This window comes from Clytia hemisphaerica, unplaced genomic scaffold (assembly GCF_902728285.1).
Source record: "Clytia hemisphaerica strain Z4C2 unplaced genomic scaffold, Clytia hemisphaerica genome assembly, whole genome shotgun sequence".
Classification (NCBI taxonomy): domain Eukaryota; kingdom Metazoa; phylum Cnidaria; class Hydrozoa; order Leptothecata; family Clytiidae; genus Clytia; species Clytia hemisphaerica.
The window spans coordinates 1,672,673-1,689,694 of record NW_027103721.1 but is presented as its reverse complement, the minus strand read 5'-3'; positions in this window follow the sequence as shown (position 1 = coordinate 1,689,694).

Sequence of the window (17,022 nt, the reverse complement as noted above, 5' to 3'; positions counted from 1 at the left end):
TTTACTTTGGAGTTTTTCCATAAATAACACTAAAATCAAATCTGATGAACTAAGAAATTATAAAACTACTTGAGACCACCCAAATATTTTCAGCTTTTGGTATAAAATTCGTCCGTGTGATAACCAAACAGTTTTTTATCAATGCATACAAAAAAACTTGAGATTCTTGAATGTTTGCCAATAAGATTTCTCATAACATAGCAAGGGAAGTGAAATGTCTTGTATTAAACCAAATGACGAGTGATTTTTATAAAAGTTTTCTCCTAATTCTCGTTCTCGACGAGGTACGTCCTTGACTTTTCAACTCAACAATCATCCTTCTAAAATTCGAGACATTTAGAGCTTGACGATAATCAAGAAAATATCCAAATTGTTTTGCTCTTGAAAAAATGTTGTTCTTCAACCATTATTACAAGCATACATTTCCATCATGGAACTCCTTTCCTCTGCTATTCTTTTCCATGCATCGAAACAAAAACATAGAAAAAGACTGAATGTTATCAATAAGATCAATCTGATTAATCCAATAATGAAAGGTTTCTTCTCTATCGAAACAATACTGTACACTATCTGCATTTTGAATTATCAATCTAGAAACTTTCAAATACATCTCTGAAAAATCTTCAACTCTTCAAAACAAAACTTCTGGACCGAAAATGATCGAAAATGCTTCTCTGTTTTGTTTTTGTGTGAATATTTTCGGCGGGAACATATCGAATGTTTTATTGTTCGAATCTAACGTTCCAATTAGATTTTCGAATAAAAATATTCGAAACTACACAGAAGAAAGAAGCAAGGCGGAAGTAAGTTTTAAAACAAAAACAAAAAGAAATTTATATCAGGACAATTTTTTTGAGTCGACAATAAATTAGTTATCACATGACTTCTCGTGCAATACTCGATATTTTACTCGTTCCGAGATTTTACCGATATTTTTCCTCGCCTAAAGGCTCGGAAAAATATTACGGAAAAATCTCGGAACTCGTAAAATATTTCTCGTATTGCACTCGAAGTCATGCGATAACTAGTACTTATTTGGACGCAGTCTCATCCAATATATGAAGGAAAATATCTGAATTATCAGCATGGCCTTTTATTTCAAAATCGGAACTCCTAGAGCAGAAGTTTCTAAAAGGCAGACACTTCTAATAAGTGGACACTAACCCATTTCCCCGATGGTGACCGCTAATCACTCTTTAACAGGCAAAAATAAAATATATGTGATCACGTGATTTTTTTATTAAAAAGAATTTACGTCAGTAAATACAAAAAATGATATCAAATAAAAAGAAAAAATATTTGACGTCAGTTAGAAAAAAAAAACATTAGAAAAACAATTTGAAAATTTTGTTCTTTATTCGGGAATCCAGATTTGAGTAAAGTGTTCGTAGAGAATTTTTACTCGAATCTTGTATCATTATATTGTTATCATGAGTGATATAATGGCTAATATGGATATTCATACATTGACAAATGATCAGCAAACTATCTTGCAATTGCAAGATACCATTTATTTTCTGGAAGGAAAACTTTCAGAAAAAGATAAAGAAATAATTCGACTAAACGTCGACCTCCGTCGCACGATGGACGTAAGTTGAGCATTCTTATCTCGGTATTATTTAAACATCTTTTTACAGATTTTCTGTCTTTTAAACGAAGATAATGGAGTCACCATAACTCGGAGACGCGCGAGGAACACTTAAGGAATTTCGCTATGGAAAATTCAACTTATAGGCCTGTGGTATAGTGGTCATTGACTTTGTTGCTGCACAGGCGACTGAGGTTCGTTTCCCGCTCACAGCGGTTCACTTGGCAAGTGAACGGCCCTTCACCCTGAGGGGAATCGGGTAGTCAGTCCAAGGTACTGACAGGGCGCTCATTAAAAGCACCTATAGTTACGAAAATGGACCTAAAAGCATCGTCCAACTAAACCAAATAGAAATAGAAAAAGTTTGCAACCTACCAAGTTAAATTGAAATTCCGCTGATTAACCACCTTAATTCAATTTCATTTAATTTCAATTTAACCCAACTTCTTAGTAAATTCCAAAAAAAATCTCACAAAATGATGAAAATAAGAAAATTTGAATAGTATATTGAGAGAGGCTTAAAACTCAAAAAATGGAAATTAGCGAGCTCATCTCTCATATTATTCATATGCATCTATACACCTTTTATTTAGGAGCGTCAGCTATGCCTCCAATTCGAGAATTCTGTTCTAAAAAGGAAGGCCGCTGGCCATAACAAAACCGTTCTACCTTTGAGGAAGGAAAACAATGAATTGCGAGCGGAAAATGAGTCTCTCACAAGCACCATTATCGAACACATGGAGAGAGAAGCAAAACGAGGGAAAGGTAAAGACGCAGCTTCGCAAACTATCAAGTTGCAACCTAAAACAACCTCTAGTGGTTGTCAAACTTTGGGAACGCAGCCCAAAACAGCCTCTAACGGTTGTCAAACAAGCAAGCTACAACCTCAAACAACCTCCAGCGGTTGTCAAACTATGAGAGCGCAGCCCAAAACAACCTCCAGTGGTTGTCAAACAACCAAGTTGCAGCCCAAAACAACCTCCAGTGGTTGTCAAACAATCGAGCTGAAAGCCAAAACAACCTCCAGCGGTTGTCAAACTATGAGAGCGCAGCCCAAAACAACCTCCAGCGGTTGTCAAACAACCAAGTTGCAGCCCAAAACAACCTCCAGTGGCTGTCAAACAATCGAGCTGAAAGCCAAAACAACCTCCAGCGGTTGTCAAACTATGGGAGCGCAGCCCAAAACAACCTCCAGCAGTTGTCAAACAACCAAGTTGCAGCCCAAAACAACCTCCAGTGGTTGTCAAACAATCGAGCTAAAAGCCAAAACAACCTCCAGCGGTTGTCAAACAATCGAGCTGAAAGCCAAAACAATCTCCAACGGTTGTCAAACTATGGGAGCGCAGCCCAAAACAACCTCCAGTGGTTGTCAAACAACCAAGTTGCAGCCTAAAACAACCTCCAGTGGTTGTCAAACAATCGAGCTAAAAGCCAAAACAATCTCCAACGGGTGTCAAACTATGGGAACGCAGCCCAAAACAACCTCCAGTGGTAGTCTAGCAAATGCACGTTGGTACGTGGAAGATAAAAACCCATTGAATTTTGGTGGCTTTGGTTTACCTAAGGTATTTATAAATTCCAACATAAAATGTACTAGAAACTAACTATAACTCTGCTTTCTGATAATTTCTGATGAAGCCTCAGCGGGGAAGCTTTGCGATTTTGAAAAATAGATCTTTTTCTGATACCATAACGAATTTCAGCATTCCAAACTACTGAAAAGATTAGGTAAGATTACCAAAATTTCGAACAAAAATATTCACAAATTACATATTTTCAACTCAAATTGGATGGAAGAGAGCTAATCTAATAGGCTGTATTTTCTTACTTTTAGGATCACAAAAAGCGATCACCAAAAACCAAGGACCAAAAGCCAAACAACAACCGTGTTTTTGGCGGCCGAAAGAAGGGCAATGAAGCTGCTTTCAAACCATCACAAGCACATACAACAAACGAAGGTGGCTTCGGACTTCCTACCGTAAGTATTTTTGTTTCAGCTTGACTGAAATAGATTTCTTTTAGTCTTTTTGGTAAAGTAGGTTAAGTTAGTAAGTCTGCGACTGCAGTCGGAGGCAATCTGAATAGGCTCCTCTTTCGATAGTTATCTACCCGAAGGTAGTGAAAGGCGCCACTCTTTCTCATTGGATTAATCCACTTCACCTTGATCCTTCCCTTAATTGCTGAGCATCAAGCAGAGAGGCATTGAGTACTATTTTGGGAATCTTTGGTATGACCCGGCAGGGGGGGGTTAAGCCCACAACCTTGCACTACGAAGCCGGATGTTCTACTACACTACGGTCGACAGCTATGATAATGTAGATCTAAAATTGTCTCTTTGAAAAAAAATATGGTCTTTAAAACATGAATTTAATTTCTTTCATCTAAAAAGTACACAACTTTTACCACAACTTTCTTTTGAGAAGGGATTCATAGTCGATGGCAGTTACACACTGCTTTTCAGGTACTACCGCTAGAATATACGACGCCATCTTGACTTGCACATATCATTGAATTCTTTTAAAAGAAAATGTCATGAAATAAACAATCATCTTTATTTTTTAATTTTAGGAAATGCGAAAGCGCATGTAGACAGAAAGTTCAAGCCAAGGGGTAGATGGAGCTCCGTAGCCCGGGAGGGCAGTCCGTCTAGGAGAAGCTGAAGTCCAAAATGAAACGCAAGGGTAGATGAGGCTCTTTAAAGTCGTGGTGAAGACAACTCATCTAGGAGAAGGAACACTCTGAATTCAAACCATGCAAATGCGATAACATCAACAAAAGACGATAAGAAATATCAGGTCGAGATACAACACAAACAATTAGAAATCAAATGCTGATTGTATTGGTGAATGATACAGCATATTCAATACAACTGTTATTGTGTTGACCAAAGACAACGTTAAAACACATCAGTGTCATACATAGAGTGAAGAATTTAACCAGCAAACCTCAATTTTGTTCATCAAATCAGTTGGAACATTGATTGATGCAAGATGGAACAAAAACATTTATCTCCCGAAGAATCTTCGTAGCAAAGCAAATAGATAAAGAGCCGTGAGATAAAGAAGAACTATCAACAAGGAAAAGAAAAAGCTTCTGATTCGCGAAAAGTGACAATTTGAACTGTCAAATAAAATACTTGAGGTTAAACGAAAAGCAGCCTACATATAACAACAAATTAAACCTATTAAGTCGGTACTATGATATCTCAGCTACCAAACATACGGTGAAAAAATGATAGAACATCTGGCGATTGTAAGAATGAAATAGTATGAATGAATTATAACATCTTGAAAGAAAAATTCACAAGTTTGTTTCTGATTTATTATGACAAATTGAAGCTTATTTTAGAAATTTCAGATTTCCCGAGGATAATTATTAAAATCTCCTTGAGCATTTTCCAGTTAGTTTATCTTAAGGGTCTGATTTAATAGCCTCAAAACTGAATTCCCTCTACTTGAGAAAATTAGCCTAAGTTTAATGGGCTAACTTTCCTGTCTCGATGTACGTACGACAGGAAAGCCACAGAAAGTTGCTAACTCACAGCTATGATTTAAACAAAGTGATTAATGATTTTGAAAAGACAATTTGAATCTCTACTAATTCGCCTGAAATTCGACATCAAATTCCGTCAAAATTCTGATATAAAGTATAATTAAACATTTTGTAGGTAAATCATTTTTTGACTATTGGTGCTTTTAAAATACATTCTACACTGAAGATTATCTTGATTTGAAAGTAGTTTGGCACTACGCAGGATTGATGAAAATGTAAGATGGCGGTTTGCCTGTCGCCTACAAAAAGGTCTTAGAGAGAGGGAAAGTGTCCCATCAGATAGGAATAATGGTGACAATTTTGAAGTGCCAGTATATTCCCAATTGAAAACAACTGCCCTTGAGCGCAAATATAAAAATATCGTGACTTGATCTTATTTACAAAAAGAATCGGATCGTATAGACAGGTTTTCGCCAAAAAATGATTTACGATCTTTTTATTCGAGACAATAAACTTATTATTGAGTCGGTTTTTTAAATTCATTTGGCGTAAAAAATAAAGATTGTATGTAGATTTTATTATGTTAGCCATGCATGTATTTTCGTGATATTGTGCATGGTCCATCGCTGGAACAATAAAATTCACACAATACATCCTCGCTGGTCCATGATTCATCCGAGATTAAGAGTTGTAATGACTTTACGAAGAAAATAAGTCAATTTAATACCTACATCACGATTGAGGCTTTCATCACGAAAGACATCAACTTCCTCTAGCGTTGGACTATGAACTTTTATAAAATTTTCTCTTGGACACGTGCCTTTCACTTGCAACACATTAAAGGTAAATCAGGAATCTCTTTTAAGCATGGAAAGCATTGTATTTTTAATTCTTATCGTATTTTCGCGATCTCTAACGCCTCCCCTGGTCAAAATTCTTGTAAAATCTGATAGAGATCCTGCAAGATCTTGAGATATTTCAGATCTTTCAAGTTCTTGCAAGAACGTACGCAAATTTTAACAAGTTCTTGGTAGGGTTAACTTACAAGATCTTATTAAATCTTTCAAGAATCTTGCAAAGATCTTACAAAGATCTTGAAAGTTCTTCCAAGATGTTATCAAGATTTTTGACCAGTAGTAGTAGTTGTTATTTTCAACTTTCCGTTTGTATGAAAACCAAGCATTGATAATATAAAGACGAGTGAACAAAACACAAACAGGAAAAGTACCACTTTCCACTACCTTTGGCGATTTTGTTCTCACCAAAATAAAAGAAAATTGCAAACTCGCCAAATCAGTTCCTCGCCAGAATTAGGTTTATTATTCATGGTTTCCTAAAAATTGACTCCTAATTTCGGTGCAAAGAACTCAAGTCAATTCAAAAAAAGAGTCAAATTATCCTGCTATTTGCCAAAATTAGTGCTGTCCAAAATTAACAAAATTGCTGCCTCGCCTAAATAAGTTCCTCGTAAAATGTTTTTGATTTTTGCTATTCGCCAACATTTGTTGCCTCCAAACTGAGTCCCTTTAAAGGTTTTGTTTTTACATAAGTGTTTCTGGTCTATTTAGGAAAAGGAATGAACAAAAAAGAGCAAACTAAGACCTTAATAGTCAATATGAGTGGGCTTATCTAAAGAATCCTGCATTTACTAAAAATAGACAAAAAGAATGACAAATTTCATAAAAAACGACAAATGTCGCCATCCACAACCCCGACCGAAAGTAACTGTACCACATACATATTAATTCCTCTTTGTTTATCATGGGAATTTACTACATATGGTTTAAAGAACGACAAATTACGCATAACAATGCAGAATTCTTTAGAGGAACAGACCATTTCAAAATTTCCAGTGGGTTCCAGACTGATTTTAGTTCGTCTTAACTCACTTGAAAGTGAGGGGAAGAGAAAAATTTCCAAGGGTTTTTCTGAAAATTTTGTTATCTTCCAGGGGCGGATATTCACACATTTCAAAGATTTCTTTTGGCGTGAAAAGGATCATCCACTCTGTGGTGGATTTTTGATGGAACAGCCCAAATAGATATGGTGAAAACGAAATTACCGTTTGAAACTTTTTTATTTTCATGAAAGATACATTTATTTACAATGGCAGTGTTTAATAAATTATTGTGATAAAAAAACATAATAATTTCTACAATACATACTCAATATCAATACTTTACATTTTATTATATATACAATTTGATTTTAAAATAAATTATTTTTATTATTAAAATCCTATAATTTAGTAATTTATAATTATTATCAATTTTAACTGAGATAAAGATCTATTTTGAGAAGCAATGTTGTGACTCGAAACTTATGCTTTTAAGCCATTTTAGAAATGAAGTTGACAAAAATTTGACTTGTTTTTTAGTAAAGCATGAAAGTTGGGTTAAATCAACCAAAAATAACAATAAAAATTAACAATAAAAAGAATAATCTATTCAAAGGAATGTTTTCTTCTTGCTTTTTCAATTTTAACTTTTTCCGCAAAGTTTTTTAATGTTCCAAATACTGTTTCCTCGCCGGTCCGCAAAACAATACCAAGACAAGACCCAGTTAAAATGCGAGTGCATGCGAAAACCATATTAGGCGATCGTAAACAATCATTAGACATGTCATTATGATTTCGAACTTCATGAAAATCTCCTGTAATGATTCTATTGTCTACGATGACGTCACATGATTCTATGATTCGAATATCAGCTGGAACTATATCGTTCTTCTGCAACTCGATAATGTCTCCTCGCACTAAATGTTTTCCGGAAATTTGTTTACGTTTTGAGTCCCGGTATACGGTCACCTCGTCCGGTATTTGATGTCCGAAAATACGTTTCCATTCAGATTTGGAAAAGTCTTGTCTTTGTACTTTAAATCCGTTAAAATCGAACATAAATCGACGTTTTGGACGTTCGAATTTATTTTTACCGATTATTCGGAGTTTATGTTTTGCGTCGTTATCACTCATACCTGAGTCCATGTTGGTACCAAGCCTCTCGCAAAGCACGTCGAGCGGGATAATATGTTCGTTCGTTATAGTAGTCAGAACAATAGGTGAATCACCGCGGCTAGTTTTCTTGCTTCTTTCTCCCAAATCAAGGCTAGTCTTTTTAGTTCTTGATCCAGTCATATCCAGACTAGTTTTCTTTAATCGAGTTGGATCCGTCATGTCAAGGCTATTTCTCTTGAATCTGGATCCCAAATCAAGACTTAAACGTTTCGCCATATTTTTCTCGCTTGAAAATAATTTTCTACTCTGTGTTTGTTGTTTTTCTTGTGTGAACTCAATTGATACATATGTTTGACTGTTACAAAAGACGTCGTCCCTCTCTTTTTATATGCCTGTAGATCAACAAATTTTGCACTCGTTTATTTTTGATTCCCACGCCATTTTGTCACGTTTAGAAAAACAACAATGAACAAACACTACATTTTAATGACTTAAATTAAATGCATGCTTTTTATAAGAATCATAAGTAAGAGTGTTGTGTTTCCTAACTTACATTCATTTAATATTATTCCTATTTTTGGATCTTGGACTTTTTGTTTTATTTACCTTAAAGACACGCCTGTGTCACAGACCCGGTGGGCATCCCGCCCCAAATCAAAATTTGGCCAAAATTTCGTTGCCGATGGGAAAAATACTCCATATTTTCGGCCCCACACGCTAGAAAATTTAACTGAATTTAGTCCCTATTTGAAATTCAATGGAAAAAGCACCCCAAAACTATTATCACTGGATTATGTTGAGCTTGGAACGATAAAATTTCTGCCCCTTTTAGGCTTTAGATTGAAATTTTGATCCCAATTTTCAGAAGAAGACCCACCGGGGCTGTGAGACAAGAGCGTCTAATGCCAACGATAACTGTCACAGCAAGCAAAATCAGGTTGTTGAAAAATATCATACTAGGTCCAAGCATTTGTTCTTAAGGTGTTCTTGGGTCCAATACGTTCTTATAAGAAAATAGAATGTACATTAAATTGTTTATTACTTTTTCTTTTTTATACAAATTGAATGTCATGGATCATTAACCTTCTTTGATGTTTTGATCATACAAAATTATATAAAAGAAATTGAAATATCAAAAAATATCGGTTTTTAGATTTCTCTTTCAATAGATTTTTTTTATTTTTCCGAGACGGAAATCATTGTCATATTTTATTGACAAATTTTATTGATCTCAATATTTTTGTTGACATATTTGTTTATCCCTAGCACGTTCCCACAACAACATCAACAATATAATTTTACTTGGGTGTTCAGAAAATCTCCCCCGTAAAAATAAAGGTCATAACATAATAATTTCAATCGTTCAATTTACGTCATAAAACTTCCTTTAAAAGTACTTTGTTATGAAAAATTCGCTGACTCAACTAATTTTGTTATTAATTTGTTACTTTATGACACATCTTTTCCGATATACTACCCTATAATCCTACCACTTAGTTTAGTGACGTCAAGCTCCACATAACGAGTAAACGTTGTACCAAAAAAGCATGTTTGTAACTAAGGGTGGGCAAGGAAAAAAGTAAAAAATGTTAAATTGGTTTAACAACAAATTTTCATAATTTTAACTATTTTTGTCATTTTTCTGACCTGTGAAAAAAAATTTTTGGCTGACCGAAATCTTAGCATTTTTATATTTTTGTTCATTTTGGGTCAACCAACCTTCGTTAATAATTTCTATTTACGAATAATGAAGCCAGAAATTCCGGAAAAATCAACAACTATCCTGGCATTGGGTATTAGTTCTGAATATGATTTAGTAGCTATTAGCTAGATTATGTACGTTTGATATTTTAATAGTGTCCCCTATTGGAGCTGTCCGAAATCACACTGGTTGATCTGGACAAAACATAAATTTTTGTGACATAATATCCCAAAAGAGTTACGGTATTTAAAATTATGACGTAATTAATTACGCAGCAATTATTTATTAAGATTACTTCCCGTTCACTTAAGACAGATAGTAATTTAGGAATTTTATGCACCCTACGAATGTTTTCGTGGTATCGACAGCCTGCCGGTTCGGGAATTTTATCCCCTATATCAAAATCAATTTTGGGGATGCGCGTGGTCTAGGCTATCTGTGAACTAAACAGAATAAAGTAAGATCGATGAATGACGTATTCAATCCCCAACTGAAAAAGTGAAATTGGTTCGAAGGAATGAATCGACGTATAAACTCAAATCTCACCAATGCCACCTGGCATTGATTTTTTACAGGCTAAACTTAATGTGCGGCTCAAAAGTTGCCTTCTGAAAATAGAACACTCATAAAGGTCATGTAAAGCATAAGGATTTCAACCTACTCTCGGGTACCTAATAGCCGGGGGGTTGGAATAAGCGGGGGAATTGGAAAAATCTCAAAACTTAATAAGCGGGCAGGGGTTGGAATAAAAATTTCCTGGGTTGGAAACTTTCAAAAAGGAGGCTAATACAGCAGAATTAGGGCAAAAGAGGGGATTTTCAAAAAAAGATTTCCCAAAAATCAATAAACAAGGGAGGGGGGGGTGGAATAAGAATGTCCTGGGTAGAAAATTTTCGAAAAATTAATTAGCGGCCCCCCGGCTATTAGGTACCCGATGGTATATAAATGATTTTCCACTTTTTTCAGGACACCTTGTACTAAATATTTAGGCCCAGGGGTAATAGCCTTCGCTGTGCGGCTGAGGTCCAAAACTTGAAACTACTTTTTTGAAAAATGTTATCAAAATTTGTATCACAAGATCTCCTTCTATCTTACCGTTCTGCCCAAGTCACCAAGCCCGAAGGGAGTGGATTCATTTCCCATCCAGAGCGTCCGTGTGTGGTTTTTACACAAACGCCGGATTGGAAGTAAAATCTATCGCTAGATTTCAAAAAATGCAGTCTATTCTAGCCCTTCGGGCTTCAAAGTCAATGATTCTGTCTCATAGAACTTTTTAGTCTCAGATAACAAAGTCCCTCAATGCAGGACAAGGATGTCTAGAGGGAAATGGGGATTGACATGTATTGTGGTGATGACAGTTGCCTAACCATGACAAGTAAATAAACAATAATCAGGAACCCTCGTAAATACTTTACTTTACTAGTAAAATTCATCTTATTTGACACTTGACATTCGTACTCGTGACAAATGACTAACCTCAAAAGAATACATAGTCATCATTTTAGAATTATCATTTGGTCTGGGGTGGGAGATTTCTGCGATTTCCGTTTTCCAGTTACCTCTCTTGACGTGAATTCTATGTAAAAAGGGCAGTAAGTAGGCGATTATAATAGTAGTGTTTTTGCTAGGTAACTCGCTCCCAAGTTCAAAGCTCAAAGGGATTACGTAGATCGAAAACGTCTAAAAGTGCGCAGTTAGGTCTTTCAAAGTAGCTATCTGAAAGATAGGTGGGCGATTTTGAAGATGTTTGAAACGTAACTTCTTTCTGATGATACACCACGCTATTCAAGAACAATCGATGACAAATCATTTTTTGATTAAGAGGTCTGTTTTCGGACTAAATTTATTAATGACTTTGCCCTTTTTCTTTGAATTACGTCGTATCCCAGCGGACACAAGACGTTGTTTCAACGTTCATCTGACGCTATTAGACGTTGTGAACGTTAGATAAACGTTGAAAGAACGTTGTGTGCCTGGGATTTGTCATGTCTGATTGGCGAACAATAACATAGGTGTGTGTGTTTTTATAGATGTGTGGGATAAGCAGCGCTTTAGATAAAAACAAAAACAAAAAAAACAGTGTATCCGAAAAAGAAAGATCCCTTATCTCACAATTTTTTATGAAATTATTACAGTAAAAATGTTCAAAATCAATAGATTATGTATAAATAAGTTACAGAGTCAATTTGAAAAGTTTATTAAAAAGGTATCCATTCGTGAGAAGAAGCGGCATTTGGGACGAGATGGAGTTTTTACAAGCTCTTATTTGATTTAATTGGTCGTTAACCAGTAATAAAACAATTTTGTTACTTTTTCTAAAGAACGCATCATTACTTCAGTGGAACCTCTAATTAGCGCACACCATCGGGGAAAAGGGGGTTAGTGTCCGCTAATTAGAAGTGTCCACCTTTTAGAAACTTTTGATCTCGGAGCTCCAATTTTAAAATTAGGCCATTCCAGGGTGTCGAAAATACAAAATTAGGGTCTAAAGTACTTATCTGCAGACACTAGGCCATAGAAGAACAAGAGAAAGGTTATTAAAACGCAACAATTTAGTTTTTAACAAATAAAAGAAAATCAGTGACTTATCATTTCTTTGGCCCACCTAAATTCGTTGAATGGGTCAAGGGAAAACTGGAAATTTGTAGAAATAATTTGAATAATAAGACTAATATTAATAAGTGCTTGAAATAAAAATAACTAAAATTTTTTTTCAATTTTGGACGTCTGTAACCCGTTTGATATTCAATGTCCGCTAATTGGAGAGCTAAAATAGGGGTTTTGGCCATTTCGTGCGAAAAAGTTTGTCCGCTAATCAGAGGGTCCGCTAATCAGAGGGTCCGCTAATCAGAGGGTCCGCTAATTGAGTGTCCGCCTTTTAGAAACTTTTTTATGAGGATTTGAATAGGAAACGGCCGGGGAAAATGAAATTGTCCGCTAATCAGAGGTGTCCACCTTTTAGAGTGTCCGTTAATTAGAGGTTTTACTGATCTCATCTGCGGCATTTATAAGTTTGAACCTTTTTCAAATCTCTGTTAAGGTCACAAATCTATCAAGTTTTGTAGCAAGATTCTAGCAAGCTCGACCTGGTAAGATGGTAAGGTAAGTTTCCAATGAGAGGGGTGTTTGACGGTCTTGTGATAAATTCAAAAGACCTGCTTTATTAACGCACGTGACCAGGAGGACCCTTCTTATTCAATTTGAAATTGAGTGTATAAACTCCTACTTTACAAGAGTAAGGCCTAGAAGCCTGGAGCTGTCTATTGTATAGACTAGTCCCACCGGATCTGTAGGGGTGTTTGACGGTCTGTGATAATTTTAACGCACGTGACCAAGATGACCCTACTATTTCAATTTGAAATTGAGTGTTATTGTGAAAACCTGTTTTCTAGTTTTGACAAACCGGAAAGATTCAGGGTTGTAATGAAAAATGATAAATTGCTTTGAGATGTAATATCAACATGTCAATATGGATAATTAAATTGTAATTTGATTGAAATCATGATAGTATATACAAATAAGTATGTAGCAATTATTATGTATTAACTATATTAGATATATTTGAACAAAAAAAATAAAATGTCATTTCATAAAAACCTCATTAAAATTATTCTAACCAGACCAAAAGTCATTCACTATCATAGAGACTCCTTGGCCACCTCCTCTATCTTTTGAGAATATAAGTCTACGTCTACGAGGAAAAAAACAGGGAAAAAGTTGGGTAATTAAATTCAAAATTAATTGCCTTCTTTTAAGCAGTTATACCGAAAGTGGCTGTAGGTCATCGGGGACCAGACCATTTCAAGAAAAAAAACTCCAAACTTAACAAAGCATAATTATAATCATAAACAATGCAAGAAACTCCTCTTTGCAATAATCATTAAGACCAGAAGAAGTATTTTCTTTTTTAATATTGAGAAAAGTCAGGACATCCAATCCCATTCAGGGCCAATTTTTTTGCAAATCTTGGGAAAAAGGGTCGGAATAAGTCAGTCCAACGTAAAATCATTTTTTCGAACTTCTCAGGTACAAACCGTCGATCGAAGTAGCCCGGACGGTTGAACTTTGTTTTCTTTTAACCCACTTTCTCTTTCTTATAAAAGTTCAAAAATCAAGATTATTTTTAGACTGTTTTACAGTATACTGCAAACTCTTCAAAAACTATATTTAGAGATTTTTATTCTCCAAGAGGGTCCTTGAGTAAATAAAGATTCTACATCATTGACAGATGAAAAAGTGACGGGAGTTACCATGGAGCATTAACAGTACAAACGTGTACATTTAACGTTAAATGAATGTTGGAAAAACGTCAAGTGACAGTTAGTAGTATGGTGGGTGGAGCAAGCTGAAAGCTGCTAATTCTAAGGTGTGAAAAAGCAAAGAGGCGCTGAAATTAGTAATCACCGGTGCCTTTTTTCTTCCCCCTGTCCTTCGGTACCCCCAAAAAAATTGGTCGCTGGGGATGGGGGCACTGCCCTCTCCCATCACGCTACGGGTGACAGTCCGTTAGTGCAGCTTCAATGATTTCATTGAACATTCATCTCCAACAGTGCCGTAGCAACTGGGGGGGGGGGCAGGGGGGGCTATGCCCCCCAATAATTTTATCAAAATTGGTTATTTTGCAAAATGCAAAGTTTTTCTTTTTTAATTTGTCATAATTGTCTTTATTTGCATGTTTTGAGTGTATTTTTAAGCAATCTAGAGCTCAAATTTTCAAAATTTCCCCCCTCGGGCCAAACCATCGTTGGCCCTCGCGGTGTCACTAAACTTCAGCCCCCCCCCCCAATATGAAAATGTTTCCTACGGCACTGTCCAATCAATTGCTTACAAAGCATTTTAAAACAAAAAATGAACAGTTTTCTTCCAATGCCACGCGAGCACAAATTTGGAGAAATTCTTTTGTTAATACAGCCTTTCTATAACATTAAAAGGGGTATCTTTAAATCAGCCTTAGTGCATCATAACATTTTTTTATCACAGTGATCTTTCATTGGAACTTTTGTAAAATCGGGATTATTTTGGCTAATATCTCTTGTATCTTCTCAAGTAGTGATCATAAGAAGATGATATTTGGTCTATAAAGTCTCCATATAGCAATGTAAAAGTAGGAAAAAAAGTTTTTTGTTACATGAAACTGTTCACCAGTTATTGGGCACTTTCGTTTTCGAGAGATCCCTATATCCCGTTCTCATCCCGGTTGAGATCCCTCTAAATTGGAATCAAGATAATTCCGGATAGGAAAGTGCTAGAGACTTGAATTTTCACAGAATGGACTTATATTTGTCCTCTAAAGGATGAAAGAAAAAGAAAGCATTTCTTCTCAGTTAATTTCCTAAAATTTGGCTAAAACAAGGAAATTTGAATCAGATTAATCCAATCAAAGATCACCGAAGACCAAACCTATAAATCTGAATTTTGACGCACAGTAGACTACACTGCAGTGAATAGCCGTATCTCTCTAAGACTCGAATATATCAAATTTTCCGTTTTTAGTCTGAAGTAAACATTCAATATCAACCCTTTAGGTCCAATTTCATTGCTACCCTTTAACTCTACGCAGTTTATTATCTTTGGCATGGTATGGAACTAAATTTCATAATTATTAAGCTGACAAGATTCAAAATTAGCAGGCCATTTTTCATGCCCTGTAAGCGTCCGATTATTGGACGCTGCCCCTCTTGAAATTACTAAAATTTTGATAAAAACAGCCTTTTTAGTGGAAAAACATAAGAAAAAGTGTCCTTTTTGGCCACCAACGGACGCTACCTTGTCTTTCTAAAATATGGCCTGATTAGCCAACTTTAAACCACAGCCCACACCTTTAAGGGAACACAATGAAGACATGTGGCTCCAGTATTGTTGAGAGAACACTTGAAATATACTCATAAAAAAGGTACATCAAAAAGGCCTTAGTCAAAATGTCATGATTCAAGAGACAATGTTTACTAAACCACCCACCGCACACTTGTCTCCCAGTGTCCCACTTCAATTTTTCATAAGTTTATAAGAACAAGATGCAAAAGTCGGACAGTTTGATCTTCAAAGTGTAGTCAGTGACATCTCTATAACTCGAACCTCTATAACCCGAATATCTCCCTAATTCGAACAAGTTATCTTGTCCCTTAAGTTGACAATACCTAATATATTAAACCAGTAGTCTCCGTAACTTGAAATTCCCTTAACTAGAAAAAATTGCGTTCCCGTGGGCTTTCGAGTTATTTCCGGGTTTTAACTTTTCTACTGTAGATGACAGCCAGAAAACTGAAAAATTTATCGGAGAATCGTAAAGTTTCTTTGTCGTTGGCAAAAGCACCAAATGCTTGTTTTTCAAGCTAGTGTAATAATATTAAGATAAAAACCTTATATTGCAAATCAATGAACCCCTAATCGTGATACAGGCTCTTGCAAAATGTTGTACTATTTTCCATTCCCACTGAATTGACAATGGAATTCAAATCCCCACCCATAAAAAACATGAAAATATAAATTCCCAACGAGCTTTAGTCCGTTATTTTAACCCCACTGACTGAGAAAATCGTACCGGGTCAGTGACAAGGGGATGGTTTTAGAAAACTTGAATTCAAGACATGAGGAAGGAAGGGTTTAGATGACTCATATACTAACATGTACGGATATTATCAAAGACATAAACAACTTCAATGGAAAACAAAAACATAGTATTTTTGATTTCTTTTAATCTGTTATCAAATCTTTCTTATATAAAACATGACGAGGAAAGGTCATCTTTCTTTAAGTTTATTTACTTAACGGTTACAAATACACTTAATTGTTTCTTATCATACTAAAGGCGCCAACGTGTTTTTGCTCTTAACAAAACAAAACCCTTCAAAATTTGTTTCCAAAAATATACAGACAACATCACAAACTCAGAAAATTTACTTTAGAACGTGGAAACGCCCAGAGTAAGTAAAGGAACCAACACAGCTAAAATTCTTGGTCAAAATTTCAAAAACATAGTTTATACTTGGTTTAAAAAATGCTTAAAATTTTAAGATTGTCAATTCAATACTTTTGTTTTTTATTTGTTGTTTGTCATGAAAAACCAAGAAAAAAACCTTCCTAGATTCCTTGGTAAAAATAATAAACAACTTTCATCCAAAACAGGTAACTCACAAGGGAGTCTAGGCAACAACCGGTTAGAGCGCCAGAAAATTGCATTAGTCATTACAACAAACAACCTGTCATGATTTTGGTTAAAAACTAAACAAGAAATTTTCCCACGAGCACAGAGCCAAAATCATGTGTTATATGCATCAGAAAACACCC